This window comes from Eurosta solidaginis, unplaced genomic scaffold (assembly GCF_040869045.1).
Source record: "Eurosta solidaginis isolate ZX-2024a unplaced genomic scaffold, ASM4086904v1 ctg00001086.1, whole genome shotgun sequence".
NCBI lineage: Eukaryota > Metazoa > Arthropoda > Insecta > Diptera > Tephritidae > Eurosta > Eurosta solidaginis.
Window position 1 is genome coordinate 186,070 of NW_027136923.1, and position 9,667 is coordinate 195,736.

General features: G+C 41.0%; 1 pseudogene; it reads right to left on the reverse strand.

The window, feature by feature from the left end:
- Positions 1-3,468: 3,468 nt before the first annotated feature.
- On the reverse strand, positions 3,469-7,332 carry LOC137235808 (protein claret segregational-like; annotated as a pseudogene).
- Positions 7,333-9,667: the final 2,335 nt, after the last annotated feature.

Consider the following 9,667-nt stretch of genomic DNA (forward strand, 5'->3'; position numbering starts at 1 on the left):
GTACTTTAATGTAATTAAGACCATCCATAATCGCCCATTTAGAAACATTATTGAAAGCCCCGGCAACGTCTAAGAAGACTCCTAGAGCATATTCCTTATATTCCAGGGCTTTCTCTACGCCTAGAATCACCCTATATAATGCGGTGTCTACCGACTTGCCTTTGGTGTACGCATGCTGTGTTGTGAAAAGCAGCTTTTTATCTACGTTTGACTTAATGTACACATCTATCAGCCTCTCAAAGGTTTTGAGCAGAAATGATGTTAAGGTAATGGGTCTACAATCTTTGGCAAACACTTGACCGATCTTTCCCGCCTTTGGTTGGAAAGCTACACGAGCAGTTCTCCAAGAGTGCGGTACATGATTCAGTATTATGCACCCGTCGAATATTATTTTAAGCCATTCCACGACCGCCCTCCTTGAGAATTCTAGCATGGCCGGGAATATACCATCTGGGCCCAGCGATTTAAACTTAGAAAACGTCTTCACTGCCCACTCGATCTTGTTATCGGTCACCAAGCCCGGCACTACCCGCTCCGTGATCGAATTGCAAGTGCTGCATGCTGGCTCTTCTAAACCATCTCCCGATGTGAAATGTGTACCGAGAAGCACCTCAAGGGATTCCTCACTATTACGTGACCATTCCCCATTCTCTTTCTTTATTATTCCCTGGACTATATTTTCCTTTGCTAGGACTAGATCCCTGTACTCGTCCTGACACGCTTCGCGTTCCGCGGTCTTTGCGAGCTTAAAATTTCTTTTACCTGTCTTCTTAGAAGACTCAACTCATTGCTCCACCATAGCGGCTTTACTTTTCCTTTGAATCTTCTTATAGGGCAAGTTTTGTTATACGCAGTCATAAGCGTCCTTGTTAGGAATTCATTCGACCCCTCCAGTTCCTCCACATTGACAACCTCTTTGGGTTGTCCCAGCTTTGTTTCTACCTGTTTCTGGAATTTAGTCCAGTTCGTTAACCTAGGGTTTCTAAAGGGTCCTCCCTTCTCTACCCTCTTTAAGGGGATGCTGAAGCTGATATACGCATGATCGGAAAAGAATGGTCTATCAAGAACTATCCAATCATACCTTGATATATCACGCTCGGAGCTCAATGTAATATCCAGAACATTGCTGGATGTTGGACCAATGTATGTACGGACATTTCCCCTTTTGGCTATCTGCAAATTGGTTTGCATGATGTAAGAAAATAGAGATTCGCCTATCTCTTTCGTATCTGCTCCTCCCCACGCATTGTGGTGCTCATTTGCATCTGCGTCTATGACCAACCGCCCTTTGCGCCTTTCCTCCTGTACTAGCCCCTTGCACTCCATCGGTGGAATCTCCGCAGCATGGGCCATGTAGCAGGACGCCAGGATAAATGCCTGCTTATTCTTTTGCTCAACGGCCACCACTACGAGGTCCTCAGTAGTGTAATTAGGCAGCATATATGAATGCAGCTGTTTCCTTACCATTACTACAGCTCGCACCCGTCCTTCCGTTTGCGCGTAGTAAACGCCAAACCCGCGCGCGCTAAGTCCAGACACCTTTCCATCCGATGAGAGCCACGGCTCCTGGATCAGCGCCACGTCAAAATAACCCTCCTCAATGGTTGGAAGGAGTTCGCTCGACGCCATTTTACTGTATTGGAGGTTTAACTCTAAGACTCGCAGCACCATTGGGCTGTCCCCCTCCAGCACCTTCGTCGTGACTTCGTCGTCCTCCCCTTGCCCTATTGGTTTAGAGTATTCGAGGCCCCCTTCAGCCTCTCGTAACTGTTGTGCCGGGTGTTCCTCTGTGCGAGCCACAGCACCATTTGGCGGTTAGTCCTCTTCCAACACCTTCGTGGTGACGTCGGGGACTTCCACCTGTATTTTTTCCCTTAGGCTTTTGAGGTCCTTTTGGACTTCGCCCACCTCTAGCGTGTTAGGATTTTTATCCTCAGGGCTTCTTTTCCTGAGTCGCATGTAAATTTTGCCAGTGCCAAAGGACATTTTGCCAAGCTGCGTGTACAAAATATCCTCCGCCTGCTTGTTATTTGAAAGATGTAGAACTGACCTTCTCTGGTAGGCCGAGATACAGTAAGTACCTTCCAGTCATGTGTCGGTATGTTCGGATTCTGATTCTGCAGAAGTCGCAGTGCATCCTCCGACTTCATCCCGCATGGTATCCATACCTTGACTTTTGGTACCGTGGGTATTTGCGCTTTATCCACCGCCTAAAACCGCGTGTTCGTGCCTTGCCTTTGGAGGATTGGAACCACTTCCTCCAGCCACCGAAAGCTCGCGATGTTGTCGCGCGCTATCATCTTCACACCATTATACCATCTCCCCGAATCAAAGGTTGGAAGGGGCTTACTTGGTTGTTCCCGCATCATCTTAACTATTAAGCTAATAAGTTCCCTTTCTACGGATCTCCACTTTTCAGTAGTCATCTGCCCGAAAGGACTGCTACGATGAACCAGCGCCACAGTCGGTGACTGCTTTGCCACATCACTCATCTTCTCGGGAAAAGCCGGAGTCTTAGTGTTAACTCCCTTTGGCACCTCTGAGAAAGCCGGAGTCTTAGCTTTAACTCCATTTAGCACCTCCGAGAAAGCCGGAGTCTTAGCGTTATCTCCCTTTGGCTTATCTCCTACTTCCGAAGTTGGAACTTCCCTCTGACTCGCAGCTTTCGAGGTAGTTGCTACCTCGCTATTGGGGCCCATCTGTCTTACAGCTTACATCAATACTTACCGAGGTGTCCCGGTATCGGGAGGGCTCCGTTCGAATACAGCCGAATTTATCCCATGGCTGCAAATCGTCAAATAAGCACGGTCCGCATAACACCCTGGTTAGGAGGTTGGCAGTTCTTGGTCACCGACATCCCGCCGCACTCCTATGAGGCGAAACGGCGTAGATGCCAGTCCTAAACAGCTCCGCCTCATAGTCGGGCGCTATGGAGATCGGCTAAGCCTTCACACCAACGACAAGGTGTCTACCCTAGTAAGGGTTTGCTTGTGAGTACTCCATGGGAATATTTTGGAAGTATCTACTCTTCCGTAAAGAATGTGGTCCAATTTACATGGCGATGTCCTACCCTGACAAATCGTTGGATTATGTGTTCCGTTTTTGACGTGTTCGAGTATTTAAAGGATTACCTACTATAGCTCTGGCTTTGCTTGGGAGTACTCTATGGAATATTTACTTGGGAGTATTTTGAGAAGTATCTACTCTCCCGAGCGTATTCAGTGGAGTACTCAGAAGCACAGTGAGAGCCGGAGTATGTGGTCCTCTCCTACCCTGCAAAAATAGGGAGTACTCCGTGCAATTGTATGTTCCATTTTCAGCATATTGGAGCATTTAGAGGATCACCTACTGCAGTTCTCGCTTTGCTTGTATGTACTCTATGGAGTATTTACTTGGGAGTATTTTCAGAAGTATCTACTCTACCGAGGGTATTATTTAATTTATTAAAAATAATAATAATTACATAAATTACAATACAAAAAAACCTAAATCTAAAAATGGAGCTACATTTATAAACATCAATGTTTTTGAAATGCCTTCCAATGAAGGCATTAATAAATGCGTTAATTTGGAATTGCGATATGGTATATGAATCTGTTTTTGCAATAATGCTAATATAACATTTGGGAGCTCCGATAGTGAACGATTTATATTTTTAGTTTCGTTCATACATGTACTAGTTTTGGGTGACTCAGTGCCAACTACATCTACAAGATTTATCGTTCCGACTGATGTCTCATTTTTCTCGGCATGAAAACCAATAAGTTCAATTTTTGTAACAGCATGCGAACATGATGAACGTTCGTTGCCTGCTGTTGAAGCAGTGGCACGATTCATTTTTGCCACATGCATCAAATCGCGTAAACGTGAAGCAGAGATTACAGTCTCCTGAGTTATATTTGACACATATATATCGTTCTTATTATGTTTAGCCATGCGTATTTCCATATCTTTCTTCGTTGCTCAGCAAATCATATAAGACTTCCTTATAGATTTCAAAAAATGTTACACGTATTTCATATTCTCAACCAAGACGTTTATAATTTTTTATGGAATCGAAAAGTAAATCGGCTGTGCGTAGAATCACTCCAGCATTTGTCGGCACACCGTCCTTTGTATATGTTTTTTCACTGCCGGTTTGTCCATAAGCAAATATACAAATATTGTAACCATCCAAGGCAGATTGTATTAAAGGTGACACCATCTCGAAAATGTCCTCCTGTCTTGAATTAGGATGGAAGACTTGATCAAAGGAGAAAGTGTGCGCTCCACCTTTATTCTTATCGTAGTTTTGTATTTCAACTGTGGATTCACCAATATAATTCCATCCACAGAGTACTTTATCATCTTCAAAATCTAATGGCGGCCTTACACGACAGAACACGCGTATATTGCCACGCAAATCCATTATATTGTTATTTAATTCTTTACGTTCCAAGTTTGCATGAAACAGTTGCTCCTTGCAGGCAGTAAAATCTTCATGTAACAATTCATTTTCGGTTCTTAAACGTGTGGATCGTTCGCGTAGCTGTAGTACTTCATGGGTAAGTGTATCGTGGGTTTCTTTTAGAATCTATAAGAAAACAAGTAAGGAAGGCTAAGTTCGGGTATAACCGAACATTACATACTCAGTTGAGAGCTGTGGAGACAAAGTAAGGGAAAATCACCATGTTGTAAAAAGAACCTAGGGTAACCCTGGAATGTGTTTGTATGACATGTGTATCAAATGGACGGTATTAAAGAGTATTTTAAAGGAAGTGGGCCATAGTTCTCTAGATGGACGCCATTTAGGGATGTCGCCATAAAGGTGGACCAGGCCTGACTCTAGAATTTGTTTGTACGATATGGGTATCAAATGAAATGTGTTAATGATAATTTTAAAAGGGAGTGGGCCTAAGTTCTATAGGTGGACGCCTTTTCGAGATATCGCCATAAAGGTGGACCAGGGGTGACTCTAGAATTTATTTTGTACGATATGGGTATCAAATGAAAGGTATTAATGAGTATTTTAAAAGGGAGTGAGCCTTAGTTCTATAGGTGGACGCCTTTTCCGAATATCGCTATAAAAGTGGACCAGGGTTAACTCTAGAATGCGTTTGTACAATATGGGTATCAAACGAAAGGTGTTAATAAGTGTTTTAAAAGGGAGTGGGCCTTAGTTGTAAGGGTGGACGCCTTTTCGGGATATCGCCATAAACGTGGACCAGGGGTGACACTAGAATGCGTTTGTACAATATGGGTATCAAATGAAAGGTGTTAATGAGTATTTTAAAAGGGCATGGGCCTTAGTTCTATAGGTGGACGCCTTTTCGAGATATCGCCATAAGCGTGGACCAGGGGTGACTCTAGAATGTGTTTGTACGATATGGGTATCAAATTAAAGGTATTAATGAGGGTTTTAAAAGGAAATGGCCCTTAGTTGTATATGTGAAGGCGTTTTCGAGACATCGACCAAAATGTGGACCAGGGTGATCCAGAACATCATCTGTCGGGTACCGCTAATTTATATATGTAATACCACGAACAGTATTCCTTCCAAGATTCCAAGGGCTTTTGATTTCACCCTGCAAAACTTCTTCATTTTCTTCTACTTAATATGGTAGGTGTCACACCCATTTTACCAAGTTTTTTTTTAAGTTATATTTTGCGTCAACAGACCAATACAATTACCATGTTTCATCCCTTTTTTCGTATTGGGTATATAATTATGGCATTTTTTTCATTTTTCGTAATTTTCGATATCGAAAAAGTGGGCGTGTGCATGGTCGGATTTCGGCCATTTTTTACACCAATACAAAGTGAGTTCAGATAAGTACGTGAACTGAGCTTAGTAAAGATATATCGATTTTTGCTGAAGTTATCGTGTTAACGGCCGAGCGGAAGGACAGACGGTCGCCTGTGTATAAAAACTGGGCGTGGCTTCAACCGATTTCGCCCCTTTTCACAGAAAACAGTTACCGTCCTAGAATCTAAGCCTCTACCAAATTTCACAAGGATTGGTAAATTTTTGTTCGACTTATGGCATTAAAATTATCCTAGACAAATTAAATGAAAAAGGGCGGAGCCACGCCCATTTTGAAATTTTATTTTATTTTTGTATTTTTGTATGTTGTTGACATAATTTACTTATATACTGTAAAGATATTAACTTTTCTTTTAAAATTTGAATTTAACAAAAAATAAATTTTAAAAAGTGGGCGTGGTCGTTCTCCGATTTTGCTAATTTTTATTAAGCAGACATATAGTAATAAGAGTAACGTTCCTGCCAAATTTCGTCATGATATCTTCAACGACTGCCAAATTACAGCTTGCAAAACTTCTAAATTTCCTTCTTTTAAAAGTGGGCGGTGCCACGCCCATTGTCCAAAATTTTACTAGTTTTCTATTCTGCCTCATAAGTTCAACTCACCTACCAGATTTCATCGCTTAATCCGTATTTGGTAATGAATTATCGCACTTTTTCGATTTTTCGATATCGAAAAAGTGGGCGTGGTTATTGTTTGATATCGTTCATTTTAAATAGCGATCTGAGATGAGTGCCCAGGAACCTACATACCAAATTTCATCAAGATACCTCGAAATTTACTCAAGTTATCGTGTTAACGGGCAGACGGACGGACGGACATTGCTCAATCGAATTTTTTTTCGATACTGTTGATTTTGATGTATGGAAGTCTATATCTATCTCGATTCCTTTATACCTGTACAACCAACCGTTATCCAATCAAAGTTAATATACTCTGTGAGCTCTGCTCAACTGAGTATAAAAAAAAAAACAAATTAGAGTATTTTTAAAGTATTCCTACTTTGCATGCAAATATATCGACCTTATTTTCATGCATTATAATCTCCAATTCTTCATTAGTCTTCACAAGTGAGCCCGTAATGGAATCAAATTGTAAATTTAAGGATTTTAGTTGCTGATTTAAACAATCACGCTCAGTGTAAAGGTTTTTTAGTTCTTCTGTGGTTTGGCCTGTATATGCATAGCGTGTTGTCTTGGCAAGTAGGGGAGCAAGCGTCGTTTCTGGTCGTTTCATTGATCTTATTTCCCTTATGTCACGAATATCACTGACTGGGCGGCTTCGTCTCAGCTTGGCACGCGCCATGCCAGTGTAACATGCAGATTGCGATTGAACGATGTCTAGTGATCCAGCACGTTCTTCAAGAGGAAATTATATATTACAATGTAGTTCTCAAAATATAAAATGTTGTTTGCGTACCTCTTCGTTGGAAACCGTTTGGTAAATTTGTTAAATCACGCGCCAAAGGCTGAAAAGTATCCAGTGATTTGTGCGGTGATTCTCTACAGGCGAGACAAACATTAGGCATGTTGGTGTTGAGTGTGGATAGGTACGAGTTTAATCTATAGACAGGCAAATAATACAGGTGTTTCAGCGTTTATCGCGGGGTTCACTAAATGTTTATTAAAATAGATACTTCAAAAATTCATGGATTATTTTGGAAACCATTGAGCATTTGCGCCTCAAGTACCAGAGAAATATCGGATTGCACTTCTAGAAACCGTTTTTGATAAACCTTTAACTTCCTGCTGCAGTACTATTTCATCAAATAATTTCACTATGTGGGTTCACAAAATTTCTTGCTTTTTTGTATTATATTTATACTTTATACCTACCATCTGACCCAATTTCACTTCCTATTTGTGCCCAAATATTATTTTTGCGCTGCATATTCATATAGCGTTCATTCTTTAGGTCATAAAGTTCAGTGCTTATTTGCAAAATTAACTGCTCGTCGTCAACCGACATGTTTGTAATTAAATATTTGAAAATGTCGCAGAAGTGGTCGTGTCGTCTCGGGTCGTGTCGTACAACTGTCGCTAAATGTGCATTGTTCCATTAGAATACATGCAAAGAATATTTTGTCGGAACGTGTCGTGCTGGTGTCGGTACATGCCGCGTCGTATAATGTGCATGAACTTTTATGGACCAACAAAAGTGAGGCTTACTTACATAAGGCCTTATCAAAAGAAACCTATTGATTATTAGGACCTTTCCTGTTATATAAGGGTTATATATAACCCACCCAAAATCAGGCTTACATAAGATGTTATAATATCGAGATTGAATAAGGATTGGTGTACCATACTAGAACCATATTATTAGTTTTATTCCATATATAAAATTGCTTGGACTTATAATAACACACCATCTGTCTTCAAATGCCTTTATTAATATTCATAATAACCTATTTCAAAATTTTATTTAACCGGGGGTCACTTATCGTCAGTGGTTCGATGAGCCCAGAAAGTGTCATGAAAATATTCCCTCCAAAAATTCATTCGCCAGATATCGTTTGGTGTCAGTGAAAAACACATACTACCATTTACTTCAAACATATTACGAAAACGTATAGACTATATTTACTTACTTACTTAATTGGCGAGCCAGTCGCTCCTTCTCTCCGCCAACAGGCGCCAATTGCTCACACCAAGGGAGTTTAAATCGTTTTCCACATGGTCCTTCCAACGGAGTGGGGCCGCCCTCTACCTCTGCTTCCATATGCAGGTTCCGATAGAAACACTTTCTTGGCCGGAGCGTCATCTTTCATTCGCATAATATGGCCTAGCCAGCGCAGCCGCTGCATTTTAATTCGCTGAATTCTTCTTCGGTACTCGCCATCGCCAACGCGTAGAGGTCCATAAATCTTTCGAAGGACTTTTCTCTCGAACACTCCCAAAGCCGTTTCATCCGATGTTTTCTTGGTCCATGGCACCATATAGCAGAACGGGAACGATAAGTGACTTGTAGAGTGTGATTTTCGTTTGCCGAGAGAGGACTTTACTTTTCAATTGCCTACCTAGTCCAAAGTAGCATTTATTGACAAGAATGATTCTTCGCTGGATTTCAGTACTGATGTTGTTGCTAGTGTTGATGCTGGTTCACAAATAAACGAAGTCTTTTACTATTTCGAAATTATGGCTGCCAACAGTAGCGTGTTTGCCAAAGCGCATATGCGCTGACTCTTTGCTCGATGCCAGCAGGTACTTCTTTTTGTCCTCATTCACCATCAAACCCACCTTTACCGCTTCTTTTTTCAGTTTGGAATAAGCAGAACGAACGGCGCTGGTGTTGCACGCTTTTATAGAATATTGCAGGGATGCACCTTAACGTTAAGCTAATCGTTTATCAAAAAATTGCCACCGTTTCCGTTGAAACACTTCGAAATATTATCGATAAAGAAATTATCAAGATAAATTGTATCTCGTTTTTAACCGAAACGAAAAGCTTTCGTTAACGTTAAAAACGTTAACAAAAACGTGATACTTTATGTTTGAATTGTGCTGGCAATGCTATAGCCATAGTGAAGCCGTAAAGTGGTAACAGCGAGCATACACACACAAACTCCATGTAATTTGTTTGTGTAATTCGTTGGTGGTAATGTCAAAAATACTCTGAGAAATGTTCGTGCTGTCCAAATTCATGAGAAAAGTTGCAATCAGCTTGGCTAATGCTTTTACCCTTAATGACTCCGCCATAAATCAGCTTTGCCAGCATAGTTGGAAATTAATAATCAACATAAACGATTTGATTTCGTTTTGATATGGCAGAAAACGAAGCGAAATCATTTCGTTAATTTGACGTTCTTAACGTTAATAAACGAAACGAAATAACTTTGTTTCGTTTATTAACGTTAATTATCG